Below are 18,919 nucleotides of genomic sequence, written 5' to 3'. Positions count from 1 at the left end.
GCACCACGTCGCCGTCTGGGAGGTCTTCACAAGTGACTTCGATGGGAACAGTCGCTCAAGGTAGCAGCGCCACACTGTCGTCAGCAACACACAGCGCAGGTCTACGGCAGTTATCAGCGTCTCTGTTGCGCCTTGAGTCGAGAAGGTCACGATGCACTCACGGAGATTTACAATGGCACCATATTCTCGAAGGAAGTCCATGCCGATAATCAGCTGACGCGAACAGTCGTGAAGAACGAGGCAGCTGAGCACAAACGTTGACGCACAAATTTTCACTCTTGCGGTATAGGGACCCAGCGGTGTTACAACGTGTCCTCCAGCTGTTCGAATTCGCGTTCCATTCCATGGCGTGATCACTTTCCTGAGATCTTTCGCTAGCCTCCCGCTGATAATTGAATAGTCTGCACCGGTGTCTACCTGTGCACTGACCTGACGACCGTCAATCAGCACAGGTATGTCGAGTGACACGCGGTCACTAGGTTCAGATGTGAATGTCGGCGTTTCTTCGATACTGCGATTATTCTCTGACGAAATGCCTTCGGCGTTGCGTGCAAGCAACGATGGGAGGTCTTCCGCACTTTGAGTCCCAGAGACCTTGCCCCCGAAGGCCGCTACCTTCAGTTTTCCCGACGAGGGCTCGGGGAGCGTTCCCGTGCCGTCACCCCGAAACGTGGCCCAGTGGCTGCGGGTCTCTTCGGAGATGGTGACCGCGATTGCCGTCGTGTAAAAGGTGCACGCTGTTGCGCTTGATACTCTAGATATCCCTTGGCCTTTGACCGATTCGGGGACGAGAGGAATTGATGGAAAATCCGCGCAGTCCAAGTTGCCGGTATGGGCATTCGCGGTAAATGTGACCAGCCTCACCGCAATGATAGCAGAGGGGTCGTCTGTCTGGCGTACGCCAGAGATTAGACTTGAGCGTCGGTGCACGGCGACTATCGATGTCCCAATCAGCGTGCGCTGACTGAATCGCGACTCACGGCATCATTGACTAGAGTGGGACGTATGGCATTGCCTGGATCGGGACGTGCGGTACTGTCTGGGTCGGGACGAGCGGCACTGTCTGGGTCAGGACTCCCTGACCAGAAAGAGGCGTAGCAGATCGCAAGGCTTCCGCGTACGTACGACGCTGACTGTCAGTAGACACAGGAGCGGTTTCCGGATCAACCTACGTGGGTAGAAAACGATGGGCGTGCAGCACCTGCTGGACCTCGTCACGGATGACACTGGTGATAGAACCAACATCGATTTGCCTTGTCCCGTACATCTTTTCTATTTCTTCCCGGACGACAGATTGGATGATCTCACGAATCCATTCGGGGCTCTTGCTCCCAGGGGTGGTGAAAATTTCGGGAGTTGAGGCAGCATTCACTTGACGGTCAAACAGGGTAGACCGTTGGTGCAGTACTCGCTCCATTGTTGCTGCTTCAGTAAGAAACTCAGCAACACTTTTGGAAGGACTACGCACCAAACCAGCAAAAAGTTGTTCCTTCACACCACGCATGAGGTGGCACAATTTTTTATTCTTCTGCCATAGCAGGATCCACTCGCTTGAAAAGCCGTGTCATGTCCTCGACGTACATCGAGACGGTCTCGTTGGGCATCTGGATGCGTGAGTGTAGTGCACGCTCCGCCCGTTCGCCCCGGTCGGGACTCCTGTAGGTCTCGAGGAGGTGACGCTGGAACTCGCGCCAAGATGTCAGAACATCATCCCTGTTCAAAAACCACATTTTGACACCGTCTTTTAGGCAAGTGTACACGTTCCGGAGCTTCATGGCATCATCCCAGTAATTTATCGCTGCGACACGTTCGAACTCCCTCAGCCAGTCGTCAACATCTTCATGCTGCTCTCCGTGAAAGGGGCTAGGCATGAGCGGGTTCTGGACGGTGCAGTAGATCGGCGTGGAAGGTGTCGGAGCTTGCACGGGATCTTGTGGTGAAGTCATAGTCGCTGCGTCAGTGGTTGGAGTCTGAGGCGGTAGGCCTCGTTGGCGGAGGCTTACTCTATGAACAGGAGTGTCCACGGGTGCAGGGCTTGTGTTCCGGCTGCTGAGCGGGGTCTTGGGCATCGGGTGGATCGTGAGACGTTCTACCCAGACCCTCCACCAGTCTTGTCACGTTACTCACGACGAACTTGATACAAAGGGCTCGTTTAGTCGACTAGCCAAGCAGCGGCTCAGAGAGATCGTCTTTGTCCTCCTTCACTCTTCGATCTCACCCAAGCAAACCATGTGGCAATATACACTTGCCTATACTGCATCTAGTTTTTCTCTGTCAGCCAGGTGGCGTTTGATGTTTGAGGTAGGGCTGTGGTACTCATGCCTAATTGTAATAGAAGGTATGTTAATTACGAATTGCGACGAATAGCTACTGTATACTGGTGCGAAAATCTGTAATGATGCCCTGTTACCAATGCTACTGCTTTGAACCAGGCTTTCTGCGATGTGTACAGAAATCAAGCTACGTGTTAAATTGTCAATAAAATTTGCTTACACTCAAATATGCCAAATTTGGCATTACATCACGTGAATGAATGGCGAAGGTATGTGACCGGGGCAAACATGCTAATCATGAGATGCGTGTCATGTGAGAACATGACTACATGCCACACTCAAGGCACCAAAACAGTTCGACGTGACCAAGCGCGCGTGTGTGTGCCGGCGTTCGTTTTGTCGTGTCACGCTGGCGATGCCACGCCAGGCGTCAATCTGCCTGGCATATATTCGAAGGCGCACGACGCGGTGCATTGCTTTGAAGCATGCACCTTTGATCGTGCCCGATATCCTTCCATCACGAAGCTAGGCAGACGCGGTGCTGTCTAGGTTACGTCATTGGCGCGAAATGCAGCATGTCGCATTTCGCGCCGCTTGCCGCCGGGTTTCGCCGACAGACGCTAGTCGGGCCTTGTGTCATTCATTAGAGCGCTCGCATTTGGTTAGCGTAGCGTCTCTGCGCCTAGCATGGGCGCGCGTCAACGTTGCGTGCACTCGCTGCCGTTTCACTAGCTTCACATAACCAAGTTTGGTATTACGGTGCGTGAATAGACGACGAAGATATGTGACACGTCAAAACATGATCATCATGATATTTCATGTGATGTAAAAACACTACTGCATGCTACAGTCATAGCGTGCTCGCGGCCATTTCGCTAGCTGCACATATACCAATTTCGGTATCTGGTGACATGAATAGATCACGAAGGTAAATGACACGTCCAAACGAGATAATATGACATGAAAGTCACGTAGGACATCATTTACGTCCACCTCGTATTGTTGTGCTGATTTTAAAGTGATATATCAACCTTCCTCATTCATGCTTCGCTTATCAGTGATTCCCTCTGTATGGGGGATCTGCCAATTGTTTTCGTCTAGCAAGTTTCCTAGAAAAGGAAAGGGAAAGTGGTAGTGTTGGGCTGATTGCGTTTGTCATCTGCACTCCATGATCTCTTCATTATTCACGAACGTGAACATGTTCCCATGAACCGTCCTTTCTGAAAATTCGTAAGATGTTCAGTCAAATAATGTAATAACCATTGCAGCGATATTCTATATACGATGAACTCTGTGAATACTTCGACTACGTTCATGCTACCAATGCAGAATGGGAACATTTGTATTTACTGCCTGATACAAACAGCTGTGTGCTATAGTGGTGTGTATTTAGTTGTATCGTTTGCTATACATTCATAATGAAATTATTGAATTAACCACACTCTCCGAATACTCATTTCTTGCCCATACAAATTCATAACGATTGAAGCCTTGTTGCTTCGCGCACAATAAACTGAGAAATACTTTCAAACAAATATGCTGTGGACGTGGTGAAAGTCTAAAACATTTAGTGGTCAAAAGTTGGAAAATCAAAATATGCCGCAGTGACACAACCATAAAAATAAAGATTCCTTTAAGAAGACTTCCGCGACACGTGGACACCATGCGAGTCCCAATTTAACGCCACGCTGGCCCTCAAGGCCCCTTCATGTATCTTAAAGAGCCAGTCACTAGGTTCGACAATTGTGAGCTGACAAGCGCAATGCCTAGACGCGGCGTTCATGATCACATCTGCCAAAATTTGCAACGCTACGCGCCGCGGAAATGGGTCAAATTTCAAGATGAACGCTGCTCCCCCTCTCCTCTTCCGGCGCACGCCTAGAGAATGAGGGCATGACGTGGACGTATGAATGGCCCTACGTACTCGTTAATGCAGTGATGTTGGTCATCTACGTAGACGACTCTGCTTTGACATTGTCAGCAGTATACCACGGGACATGAAAAAAAATTATTTAGAACAACGAGCGCAGTTTATGTATTTGTTGCTTCAAGAGATTAATAAAAGTTGAAATAAATAATGAAACGCAATAAAAAAACTGTGTGCGTTTTTCTTTCATTTTTTGAACTGCTACCAGATGCGGGGCTAATGTGCCAGCGTTTCGCATGCGTTCGTGTCCCCGCGGTCAGCGCATTGAGCAGACAACGGCCGGGGAACGCTAGTACGCGTTCGCGCACTCATTGTGCTCTCTACTCTACCGCGTCCAAGCCAGCGTTTCCACACCATCCCGCATAAACAGGCAGAAGACCACAAAATAACGCTGGTCAACTAAGTAACGCTGCTCGCATGCTCGGAGGTTTGAATTGTTTGGACACGTCATATACGCACGTCACCTCTTCGTCGGATGCCGGAGAAGGTGGGGAAGATATTTTACTTGCGAAGGCTGCGCGAAGGAGCGGCAAGGTTTTCGATCTTGCCTCTTCTCATCCTCGTTTCGCGCCCCTTCAAAAAACCTGCTTTCTCCGCTCATGATGAACCCACTCAAAAAATTTTGTGGCAAAATGTTCCTCATCAGACACCCAACATACTCCACTGTCTCACTAAAATTTGGTATGAGGTCTGGTGAGTGGCCCTTTAAAAGCTGTGGTGCCACGTTAACCCTAACAAGCCACGCCAATACCTCTGGTATGCAGCATCTCACCAACAATAGAGAGTCTTCATGTGCGCGTGTCCACGTTTTTTGGAGACGCGTGCACATGAAGGCTCCCTTACCCAAACGAGCCCGAGCACTGCCCCGCTGGCAAGTGCAGCCTCCTGTCTTGCTGCTGCCGCAGTTGGGCCTACATTATCCTAACCTGGCGATGTTGACGCACCCATGCCGACAACCCTCTGTCACCTGTTAGCGTTCCCCAGCTACACCGGCTACACGCACACTCCAGCAACGAGGAACGCTGGCAGCGTCTGCGTGATAACCAGCTCGAAATCCACGTTTCGACCGGCGTGCGTAGCTACAATGCCTTCCACAGACAACGAATTAAGCGAAACGAAGAGGCTAGAGCCAGTCCCTGTCGTTACACCATCAGCTGCGTTCGGTGTTGCCAACGCCTTTCCGGCCACGCCGGAATCCGAAAGCCGCAATGCCGCGTCGACGTTGTCATTGGCCGCCCTTCCTGCTGTTCTCATTGGACCTCAACCTGACATAGAGAGTATATAAAATGAGTTTGCCAACGAGCCTCTTCCACAGAGTGGCGTTCCTTCCAAGCAGTTTTGCTTCCCACCACTGCCGATGAGACTCCGACGGAAATGGACCTCACAGCATAGCAAGAAAACGACGACAATACATCGCATGCCGAAGGCACTTGGACCACCATTAGTGCCAACCGGAAACCTTCCTCGACTGCCCGACGCCGCACCAAGCTCATAACCGTTGGAATTCAAGGCAACATGGTTCTTCGAATAAAAGTAAAATCCTCCGGTGGCCCAGAAGGAATACCGAACGAATTTTTTCGATGGTATGCCGAGCCCTTGTCCAAATACCTTGTTACAATTTTTGAAGCTTAAATCCGTACTGCAACGTTACCTAAAGAATTGAAAATGGCTCGTGTCAAGCCAATTCCCAAAAAGGGAGACCCTATTCTTGTCTTCAATTATCGGCCAATTTCGATTATATCTTCTTGTAGCAAAATGTTAGAACACATTGTCACAACATTCATATCAAAACACTTAGATGAGCATAACTTTTTATCTCCGTATCAGCATGGTTTTCGAAAGGGCTTGTCGACAACAACTCAGTTATGTACAGTCATTCATTCTCTTGCATCTGTGATTGATAAAGGCAGCCAAGTAGACGTCATATTCCTAGATTTCTGCAAAGCTTTCGACTGCATTCCCCATGATAAACTTATGGTTAAATTACAGCTTATTGGACTTCCAAATTTTCTATTAGCCTGGATTTGTAACTACCTGTCTGATCGCTCCCAGTTTGTGTGCATTAATAATCAGAACTCAATTCTTCTGCCGGTTACTTCAGGTATCCCACAGGGCAGTGTACTCGGTCCTCTACTATTTTTGATATACTGTAATGATGTAGTAAATTGTGTAAACCTACCTGTTAACGTTCGACTTTTTGCAGATGATTGTATTCTGTTTAACTCGATAACTAGTTCTAATGACCAAGCAGCTCTCCAGTCCACTCTAAACAATATATGTCTATGATGCGATCAATGGGGGATGAAACTAAACTTGGATAAATCAGTTCTGCTCCGTGTCACTAACAAGAAAAAGCCAGTACTAACTGACTACACGCTCTCTAACCAACCTCTTAAAGAAGTTAAGGAATACAAGTATCTTGGTGTCACTCTAACAAATAATTTAAGTTGGGATTCCCACATTAAACAAGTTTCTTCCGCAGCTTTCCGCAAATTATGCATGCTAAGGCACAAACTTAAGGATGCTCCTACGAAAGTGAAATTTTTAGCTTACCAATCTTTGATTCCCCTTAATTAGAATATGCATGCGTTGCCTGGAATTCTTATACTAAAACTAACATTGATGCATTAGAAAAAATTCAGCGGAGGAGAGTTTGTTTCATTTATTCTCTTTACAAGCCTGGTAGTTCTGTAACGAGTGTAATGCTTTCAAATAGTGTCACATCTTTGCAGTCGAGACGCAGATTCTTACGTCTCAAATTTTTGTACCAACTTTCTAACCGCAAATTTGCTCTAAACCCTGACCCCTACCGCACACCACTAAGAACACGCCAGACTCGGCATTCACATGCACTTTCTTTAACACCATATTTTGCTCGTACTAACTTGTTTAAATTTTCCTTCTTTCCTCGTACCATTGAAGAGTGGAACGATTTGCCTGCAAGCAGTTTACACTCTCCCGATCTTATTTACGCTGAAATTTGAAGTTGTTTTTTTAACTATTCCAACTATTTCCTCTTTTCCCTCCCCACTCTTTCCTTTTGTTGCTTTTGTATAAATAAGTCACGCTTTTCACTTTTTACTTCTTTATTGTTGATGTTGTTTTGAAATGTGTATGACAACTGTATTATCTTGCCCCTCCTGCTTTGGCCTCTGGCCAGCAGTATTTGTAAATAAAATAAAAATAAATTTGTACATCTCCTTCTTTTGTTGTACCGCTTTTCTTCTTGTCTAAAATTTGGAATCCATTCCATTTGGAATCCATCCCAGGCATACCTCGTTAGCGAACTAGAAGCAGTTCAAAACCGCGCTGCCCGCTTTATAACCTTACAGTACTCCAGAGAAATCAGCGTCACCGCCCTAAAACAATCAATTGAACTGCCATCACTCGCGTCGCGCCGCCTCATCTCGCGCCTATGCCTCCTCCACAGTTTCTTTTTCCGACCCCAATCAAGACACGAACTTTTACAGCCCCCAAACAGAACTTCTTCCCGCATTAACCATTCAAACCCCATTGCACGAATCAACGGCCGTACATCCGCAATGAACGACTCCTTTTTCCCCCAAGCAATAACACTTTGGAATCATCTTCCCGATACCATTGTTGCCACACCTGACCGCACATCATTCCGCGCAAAATTGGAATCCCACTTTGATTCCACCCATTAACCCGTGGCTGTAAATATATTCTACCAATGTACTGTATGTATAATTTGCTTGTGCCTAGTTATTTGTTCTCTAATTCCCAGCCAAAGCGTTTCTTTTGTGTATTATTTGATTCATTTTTGTTGTCATTTTTGACCAAACTACCATATTAGAACTGTACTGTTTATAATAATTTGTTCAACTTGAATTATACACATTCACAGCGTATTTTTTGCCCCCCCTTATGTAATGCCCTCGGGCCTTTAAGGATGCAATAAATGAAATAAATGAAATGAAAATAAACTTCCACTTCAACTTCCACATGGGACACTACCGCCCAAACTGCCTGTAAATGACTTGCTTGCTTTCATCACCACCGCCCCAAATCTCTCGCCCAGAAGCAGCGCGAAGGTCACCCTTCAGGCCAAATCAGCTCAGAGCCTTGTGTTTCTAAAAACACACTTCCCTGTGACTGTCCACCTCTTACTCTCTTTTATGAATCTAGAATTTAACGGCAAGCTAATTACCATAAGCCATATGCCCCCAATCATCTCGTATTATGCCACGGAGTCATACATTACGTTGGTGGTCGTTTCCCATCTCCTCCGCTCTTGCATTACCTAGAACCTTTCACGACTAGTAAACATGCTGCACTCATTTTTTTTATTAAATGTATGTAAGGAGAGGTTGGTGCTGCACTCATGCTGCACTCAATCCTTGCTCATAAGATTTTCTGGCACCGTCATTGCTCGCTTTGTATATTTTAAACGCGTTTCTTTCCGATACCACCCACACAAACCTAAGCCCTCTACTTCTCTACTTGCACCCGGTGCCTTGCTATACGGCACCGTGCTCACCAATACCCTCAGCGTAGCATTCCGACCAGGTGCCGCCGCTGAGCAGCAACTCTACTCTCCGATCCGGCCGCTCACATTTGCGCCCAACCCTAGTGCATCCATGACTCATCCGTCTCTCGACTCAACCTGCCCTTTTCTTCTTACGAAGCAGTACTCGGCTGCTGACCGCCAGGTCATGGGACTGAATCCTGGCTGCGGCGCCTGCATTTTCGATGGAGGTGAAAATGCTGTACGCCTGTGTGCTCGGATTTGGGTGGTCGTTAAAGAACCCAGGTGGTCGAAATTTCTAGACGCCACTACGGCGCCTCTTACAGTCATATGGTGGTTTTAAGACGCCAAACCCCATATATCAATTAATCTTTTTTTGCGAAGCAAAGAGAGTGTGCAAAGCTGTTTTATGCTTCGCACAGCCCTGCTCCGAGCCAGTCGACCATCTCTACCCTCCTCTTCGGCACATGATATCCGCCCCCCCCCCATAACCCATCCGGGCTCATAGGCCACTAAATTGTAAGGCCAGTCACAGGTGCACCCTTCTTCATCTGACGCACCCTCACCATCTTTTGGTAACGAGAGTCGCTCCTTCAACCTTCGGTTCGCAATGCTGGAGCGCAACCAGAGTGAGCAACCGCGCGTCTCAGACGAGTTACAACAAAAATACACACACTGACACAGGCCCTAGAAACCACCACACCCACTCTCACCTCCACACTCACGGAGCTAAATAAGCAACTCTCTACACTCACCACTCCAACCCCCGACATCCATGTATCGTAATAGGCTTACATGATGGAATTCATCGCCAGCACACACTACGTTCACTTAGTTAAACTGGAAACTTGGTATATGCAAATTCTCACCACCCTCGAAACCTAATAAAAACAATTGGAACCATTCAGTTTTATGCTGATCTCTCTGCAAGAATCACTTCCACCAGCCAAAAAGTTTGGCAGATCCCACGTACAGTGGGAATCGATGATATGTGAAGTGCTAATGAGAAATGTTAATATGTCACTTTAAATTCAGCACAACTTTACGAGGTGGAGGTGAATGGTGCCGTACATGACTTTCATGGCATGGTTATCATGTTTGGATGTGTCCGTCATCCATTCCCGTCACATGTTACCAAATTTAGTATATGTGTAGCTAGCGAAATGGCCGTGAGCACGCTATGAGCGCGGTATGTTGTTATGTTCTTACATGACATGCGTGTCAGAATCGTCAAGTTTACACCAGTCATATTCTTTTGTAATTCATTGAAGTCAGTTAACACCAAATTCGGTATATGATGTGGAACTAGCAAAACGGCCACGAGTGCATCATATAGGGCCCAATGTACTCCAATGTGGCATTGACGCGCGCGCATGGGGGCACAGCGACGCTACGTTAGCAAAAAAGCGAGCACTCTATATTCTGACGCCAGGCACGTCCAGCGCGACCAGCGTCCATCGGCGCGGCCCTACGGCAAGCGGCGTGAAGTACGACATGCTGCATTTCGCGCCAATGCATTACCCAGAGAACTCTGCGTCTCCGTCTTTTTGTGAGGGAGGGACGCTGGACGCGCTGAAATGCGCATGCGTCAAAGCAACGCAGTGCGGCGTGCGCCTGCGAGTACATGGCAAGACAGGCGCCTGGCGTGTCAACGCCGACCTGACACGATGAAGTGAACGCCGGTGAGCACGCGCACCGCGTCACGTCAAAATGTATTGGCTCCTTGACTGTGGCATGTAGCCATGTTCTCCAATGACACGCATCTCATGAATATTATGTTTGCACCAGTCACATACCTTCGTCATCCATTTGCGTCACGTAATACCAAACTTCGGATATGTGAAGCTAGCGAAACGGCCGCGAGCGCATCATCAGTGTGACATGTAGTCATGTTGTTACGTGACATGCATCTCATGATTATCATGTTTGCCTGAGTCACATACCTTGGTCATCTATTCACGTACTGTAATACTAAATTTGGTATATGGGATGCAAGCTAAACGGCAACGAGCGCATCATGAGCTTGTCATGTAGTGATGTTCTTACATGACAAGCATGTCATGATTTTAATATTACGGCCTGTGGATTGTGTGCGCCATGCAATTTTGCCATACCATACCAGTTTTGCAACATGCCACGTGAACAAAACCACCGCAAAAGCTGCAGGGCCATGAAATGTAAATCATGACATTCACGACATACATGTCCTAATTTTGATGTTATGACAAGTCAAATATGTTTTTCATACAGTCATGTTACGCCATACCAAGTTTGGTATCGAGAACTGAAGTCGTAGGTGGATAGATAGATAGATAGATAGATAGATAGATAGATAGATAGATAGATAGATAGATAGATAGATAGATAGATAGATAGATAGATAGATAGATAGATAGATAGATAGATAGATAGATAGATAGATAGATAGATAGATAGATAGATAGATAGATAGATAGATAGATAGATAGATAGACAGATAGATAGATAGATAGATAGATAGATAGATAGATAGATAGATAGATAGATAGATAGATAGATAGATAGATAGATAGATAGATAGATAGATAGATAGATAGATAGATAGATAGATAGATAGATAGATAGATAGATAGATAGATAGATAGATAGATAGATAGATAGATCAAGATACGCTCGAAGAAATGCTAGGCATTAAAAAAAAGGAACATGCTCGTGCGAGCACCTCTCCTACTGAAACGAATTACATGGCGCGTGCAAAAGACCTGGATATTTTGCAGCGGAATGGCCGCAACTTTCGCCACAATAAGACACACTCCACGAATATTAAATGTGAAGCATTTCTTAGCGAACTTCAGCTACTTTGAGCGTATCTATCTATCTATCTATCTATCTATCTATCTGTCTATCTATATATATATATATATATATCTACCTGTCTGTCTATTTATAGATTTATCTAGCCACCTAGGACATTTCGCTCTCCTGGCCGTTTCAATAATGGTATCAATACCAAACTTGGCATGACATAACCTTACTGCATGAAAAACACATTTCATTTGTCATAACATGAAAATCAGGACATGTATGTTATGAATGTCACGACTTACATTTTATGGTCCTGCAGCTCCTGCGGTCGTTTTATTCACATGGCATGTTGCAAAACTGGTATGGTATGACATGATTGCTTGGCAAACACACGAGAGAGACCCTAGCATGAAAATCATGACATGTGCGTCATCTAACAACATCACTACATGCCACGCTCATGATGCACTCACGGCAGTTTCGCTAGCATCACATGTACCAAACTTGGTATTACGCAACGCGAATGGACGACTTAGATAAATGACACGTTTAAACATGGTAATAACGACATGCATGTCGTGTAACAACATCACTACATTCCACACTCATGATGCGCTCGTGGCCGTATGGCTAGCTTCACATTTGCCAAATTTGGTATTACGTGACGTGAATTGATGACAAAGGTGGGTGACTGGTGTAACCATGATGATAATGAGATGCGTGTCATGTGAGAAGATGACAACATGCCACAATGAAGGCGCCATTACAATTCGACGTGACGCGGTGCTAGAGCTCGCCAGTGTTCGTTTTGTTGCGTCACGCCGGCGTTGCTATGCCAGGCGCCGGTCCTGCCATATACTCGCAGCCGCGCGTCGCACTGCGTTGCTTTGACGCATGTGCGTTTCAGTACGTACGGCATCCCTCCGTCACGAAAAGAGGGAGACGCAGTGTTTTCTGGATAACGCATCGGCACGAAATGCAGCATGTCGCATTCCGCGCCGGTTTCCTTCGGGCAGCGCCGGTCGTGCCTGGCGTCAGACTATATAGTATTCGCGTTTTGCTAACGTAGCGTCGCTGTACCCAGCGTGCGCGCGCGTCAACGCTACATTAAAGTATATTGAGCCCTTCATGATGTGCTCGCGGATATGTTGCTAGCTCCACATATACCAAATTTGGTGTTACGTGACGTGAATGGATGACGAAATATATGACTTGTGCAAACATGATAATCCTGACACGCATGTCATGTAAGAACATGACAACATACCACGCTCAAAGCGTGCATTTCGCTAGCCCCACATTTTCGCTAGCTCCATGATGCCAAATTTGGCATCACGTGACATGAATAGATGTCGAAGGTAAACGACACATCCAAACATGATAATCATGACACGGAAGTCATGTACGGCATCATTTACCTCCACCCCGTAACATTGTGCTGATTTTAAAGTGACATATCAACCTTTCTCATTCGTGCTTCGCATATCATCGATTCCCACTGTACGTGGTGTCTGCCAAATTTTTTCTCACCCACCCTTTACTACCCCACTTTCTTCTGCAAGAGACTCGAACAGTCCGCACCGATCCGGGCTACCGCGCCTACCATGCTACGACAGACCCGCCACTTGCGTCCATTTGCGTGCGCAACGACGTTCGTTTTGAACTAACTTATGTTCCCTCCTCCATGCTGAAATATTTATTTGGAGTGGTCTATTACGAACCTTTTTCTCAAGTTTTCCCGCTCTGATGTCTGTGTACAATTCCCCCTACCACCACATCACATCCTCTTTGTTTAATGCTCTAGGTGAATTCCTCCAGTTCCTTCCATTGGCCACCTATATCCTCCTTGGGGGGACTTCAATGCTCCTCGCAGACTCTGGGGCGGCCCTCAGACATTGAAACCTGCCCCCTTCGGCTTGTCTCCACACCCCTACTCGAGAGGACACTCTCTCACAGTGCTTCCCTACACCTGACCTCACTTTTTTGTGGGGTTCTTTTTCTTTTCATTGTCAGGTGTCAGCCGAAACGTTTTTCAGTGACCACTTTATCGTACACATTATGACCCCTCTTTCCCACGCCACTCGGAAACACCGCGTTCTTTATACTGACTAACGCGCGAGCTTCCTGACTCTCGGGTTGTCGCCGCACGCTCCCCTCCTCCCATGCCAGTCACTGGTTTCACTCGCCGTGAGCGAGGGCTCCTTCTAGCCCCACAGATCAGCTTCGTCCGGTCAGCGGAACGGTCATCGTCTCCGCGGCACGAGCTCTCCAAACTGCGCTGACTGCGGCGCGGTGGAAACACTGTCCCACCTCTTGTGTAGGTGTCATTCTCTCGGTGAATTGAAGCGTGCAAGCGGATCGTGAAAAGATACCGTCTCGTCGGATTGTCATATGTGACCCTGAAGGACCTCCTACACCCCACCGACTACGAAGACCAGCACCACTCTGCCCTTGCGGCCTTACTGGACTTTCTTGAGGACACTAGCTTGCTTGAGCAACTTTTATTAGGCCGCTCACCAAGGTAAAGCGTGTTCTTCTTCCATCGCACAAGTTTTTTCTCCTCCATGATTTCAAACCCCCCCCCCTCTTCTTTTTAGCCTACTTCATTTTCTTCACTCTAACAGACTCTTCCTCCCCCGTTCCCCCTTGTATGTATCGGTTGAGGTGTCCTCACATGAGAGACAGTTATCGTGCACTCTGCACCCCATTTCCTCGCCTTTCCACCTTTTTTTTTCTAAAGAATCAGCTCCCCCCCCCCCCTCACACTGACTGAGGTGCATTACGCATTCATCTTTTTTCTGCCTTCTGTAAAACTTATGATGATTGATCGTCGCAGATATCCGCAGCACTGAAATTGTGCAGCCGCTGCATTCACTCTCGAATACCAATTCCTGATCCTGATGCTCACTTTCTGCCATTATGGCGTCATCTTAAGCTTTTGAAGCACTCATTCTGCTCCCAGCCGCATAACTTTCATCTTTTGACGCGCATTGACGCTCTGCGAGCTTAAATAATTGCTCATGGTTATAGGGAACTAGAATATGATCTAGTGGAACAACCGGCAGACCACGGCTGCTGTCACGGTGGTCCAAAACGACACGGACGGCCGCTAGGATTTCTCGCGGCGCCACTGCACCTTTTCTTGTTATGTGCGCGAGGCTAGCACGTGCCGGTGCCGTCTTCTCTGATAGCGTGGGCAGGGCGGGAGTCAATCAGTACGTGTGCGTGAGGATGTGTGTGAGTTTGGCGCGTTGAGCCACCGCCACCTGAAGAAACTTCGTCAAGGCCTGGAAGCTCTACCGCATATGTCAATGGGCTCACGATGCTGGTTGCGTTGTGCGCTGTGGTGGCACACAACGCAACCAACGCAGGCATTCGGCGGCGCGTTAGCATTGGTATTGCAGTCCCTGCAGCGTTACTGCGCTTCGGCGAGAAACAACGAATGTTTCATTGTTCTCTATGTGCCATCGGGCTCTTCGGAGTTGTGATGTGTGCTGCTTGTTGTTGTGCTCGTGTTCGTTGGTGAGTGATTGGATTGCGAGCTGCTGCGGTGCCAAAGAAGTGCTGTGTCCACATTTCTGTGGAAACCGTGAATCTGGGTGATGAGTGTATGTATTTGTATTTCCGACTGTCCTAGGTACGCGGAAGATTTATATACAGGTTACCCTAAGGGATAGTGTCACCCGAGTAAAACATGAAAAAGTAAATAAGCTGCTTTTCTTTTTTTTCGTGTATTGTGTTACATCTAGTAGCATGTTATTCTGTTTTCCTTTTATCACAAGCGCGTTTCAAAGTACGCGTTAAGGCTAATACCATAAACGAGACGCATAATGCTGTCGCTTTCTTGTCATTCGCAGATGTTCGAAATAATTGTTAGCCCGAGCGATATAAACGAGAGGGCCAGTGACTGCCAGAAGGAAATCCTAGCGCACACGAGACGCGCTTTTTATTCCTCCGGTCCGTGTGCGTGCTTCTCAACAAGCGCTCTAGCGGTATGCGTACCACGCTCTTGTGGGCCACGTAAGAGAGCGAAGCTGATGAGCCGTCTCTTTCAGGTCAGAATAATGCATTTCAATTTCTAACGAGCTACTCTACTACACGTGTGCAATTGCACTCTGCTGCATTCTCTCGCCAGTACCAGGGTGGATTCTGCACTTTGTTAGATATCCCGCACCAACAAACATGTAGCTCACGACATGTTGAAGCGAAGAACGGATTGTCAATACTTTGATTTGGGTTGCCCAATCTGTAACCGGGGCGCTCCGAAGGCGTCGCTGTTTGCAGCTCCCAGGAATGACGATCTTAAAAGAAACTGGTAGCGCAAGCTCCGGAGGGCTGATAAGCCTCTGACCAAAATTTCAGCGGTGTGGGAACATCATTTCGAGCCAATATACATCCTGCGCGATTATGTGCACGGAATAAAGGGCAGTTAAGTGCGCATTTCCCGAGGAAAGCCACCTCTGGTTCCTGGTGTGCCAACGCTTTTGCTTGTTTGTCCACGCAGTAACTAATGTCATAATTTTGCGTTTGCGAAAACCAGAATTTAATCACTCGTTGAAAGTAACCACATCCGCAGCTGTGCAGGAGTCCACGACGGCCCGACAACGCAGCCGAAGCTGGCATGAAAAGTACCAACGGCGCAACCTGACAGCATCCGCGTGAAAGCTGACGCCGAAGCACAGCCAGTCACGCCACTAGATCATGTTCTAGTTCACTATACTCATGGTGCATCCTTCAAACACTCTCTTTAGAATACGCTGTGTGACGGTCTTGGCTCCGCATTGCACTTGTGATCCACGTGGTCTGTCCTTGGGTGTCTCTCAGGCAACAAGCCGGCCCTCACTATCACCCTAGCTAAAGCGTTCACTCACAGGACTCCGACTGATGTCTTTGACAATTTAGCGTCGTTCTACCTTCCAGCCCACCTCACACATCTCTACCCGGCTACTGTAGTGATCTTAACCCAGACTAGGACAACCCATTCACTCTCAAGAAACTTGAAGCTGCCTTGGTCACTAATTCTACCCACTCGGCTTTCGGCGAGGATGAAATAGCATATGCTACCTTCCACAATCTTCCAAATAACACAATAAATTCCGCTTACACGCATATAAGGAAGCATGGAGCAGCGGATGTATGCCGAGCTTTTGGCATACTCTCTCATTTCATGATTATGAAATTCGGCAAGCCTCCCTCCCTCTCTAACCTTCTCCCTATCTCCTTGACTTTAGGCGTTAGCAAGACACTTGAGAGAATTGCCCTGACTCGCCTGCGTGATTTTGTTCAAGGAAAGAGTTCTTCTCTCGTTCTCTTATCGGCTTCTGATGCCGCGTCTATGCACAGCACATGTTACTCGTCCTTCAGCACACTTTCCTAACACCTACTCGAAGCCAGATTCATGTTTTTTAACCGATGATATCCGCAAGGCATTATGCGGTATGTCACGGCAACATAATAACTCAGCTCTCCACCTTTTCGTGTGATTTCCATATGTATTCTTGTATCCTATCATTTCTTGTAATCGATTAGCTCGCTTTAGTGTAGAAACTCATCTGTCCAACACCCACTTTCTCACCCGTGGCGCCCCCCAAGAGGAACTACTATAACCTACCCTCTTTATTAAGGCTGTGGTCCCTTTCGCCTCACAGCTATCAGAGATTTCTGATTTCCCCCACATCTTCTGTGCCGACGACACCACTCTTGGGTGTACGCCCGGATCTACCGGTTACGTGCAAAACACTTTACAACGTGGTCTCGATCTTATCGCTTTTTTTCTTACTACTGCTGGCCTGTATCCAGCTCCGGAGAAATTCTAGCTACTTTTGCTAAATCGCTTTGCTTACCAGTGCTCCCACAATGTCCTCATTTTCATACATCTTGCTGACACTCCCATTCCGACCGTTCAGCAATGCAAAGTTCTGGGCTTCTCTTTACATGCAACCAAGAACGTGCAGGCCCTACATGACGTTGTCAAGACCTGCCACTTTGTAGCTCACCTCTTGCGACGAGTTGTAACTCGCAAGTCGGGTTCCCACGAGGCTCATGCGTGCCGGATTGCTCACGTGCTTCCCCTGAACAAGTTTTTTTTTTCACTTTGTTCCTTACGTTCTATTCACCCAAAAAAACTTAACACTTTTGAAACAGCCCTTCTAGGCCTATACAAGGCAACTCTCAACCTCGCTATCACTACCTCCAGAAATAAGCTCTTTGCTACTGGGCTCTCCCATCTGCTACATTCTGTGATTTTTCTGTGTTGCGGCTATTAGATTGCCCGTCTGTCTCTTACCCTTCATGGTCAATGTATATTGGCGCAAGTTTTTATACCTTACATTCCCGCTCTCGTGTTGCCTTCTCCCGCGTGCACCCCTGCATCCAACTTTCGCATACTTGCCCTCCCGTCCAGCATGTCACCCATTATCCACGCAAGCCGTCGTCACGCAGCCCAGCAGCATCAATTCCCTCCTTTTTCTACACACTAAACGAAAATGACCTGAAATAACCTCAAAAACTGGGTAAACCATTTGTCCTCTAGCGCACTACCTTTCCTGGGTTTTTTTTTTACCACCTACTATCGAGGTAAAAATTTACTCTCGTGCTAACTCAGTCTTTGAACGTAGGGAGAGTAGTGATTATTTATCCAGTGAGGTTTTGAGCGAGTATAGAGAGAGTAAATTTTTACTGCCTTCACAAGGTTTTTGAGGTGATTTCTTGGAGTTATTTCGGTGGTAAAAAAATTGACGGGTGCATTCGCCCAGAGTCGACCAATTTAATAAATAGCCGAATTGATTAAATTTGTTGAACGGCAGAATTGGTGACACATAGATTCACATACAAACATGCACACACAACAAATGCAGAATAATACACCACTCGAACAGAATGCACGCGTTGCTCAACTACACTTTGACAATCCGGTATATATAGGCACGACTTTTTGACCGGCCCTGTAGTACCGGTAGGAGAGCTCTTTTTTTGCATTGATTACCAACAACGGTTGAAGGTGCAAGCGTAAACTTGAAGTGGGCTGCAGGGCACTAAATGTCGCACCGACTTTTTATGTTAAATGTACCCGATCTCACCTTCTTGAGTATCCAATAATTATTTGGCACACCGAGCTCATCGCCCCACGCGTGTTAGCACTGCTGATGCACAAGTCCATAAAATATACCTAAGTACGCACAAAACATGGTAGCTCAATGATTTTCATTGAGTGACGGTGCACAAACACAGTAGCAGCACGTATTCATCACAACAGGCGTAGTGGAGCGGTGCTTGCCTGCACACAAGCTTCTTACCGACGGCGTACTAGGCTTTTTCGAGGAGCACGGCTATCCGATGAAACACCGCTGGCGATCACAGAACACATATCCTGTGCGAATTTCGTCATCATTTCAGACGCAAATGAACACGTGACCACTATCTTATGGGGACGGGGTGGTATATGCA

The sequence above is a fragment of the Rhipicephalus microplus genome, chromosome 2 (genome assembly GCF_043290135.1).
Source record: "Rhipicephalus microplus isolate Deutch F79 chromosome 2, USDA_Rmic, whole genome shotgun sequence".
NCBI classification, from domain to species: Eukaryota; Metazoa; Arthropoda; class Arachnida; order Ixodida; family Ixodidae; genus Rhipicephalus; species Rhipicephalus microplus.
This window is presented reverse-complemented; position numbering follows the sequence as displayed.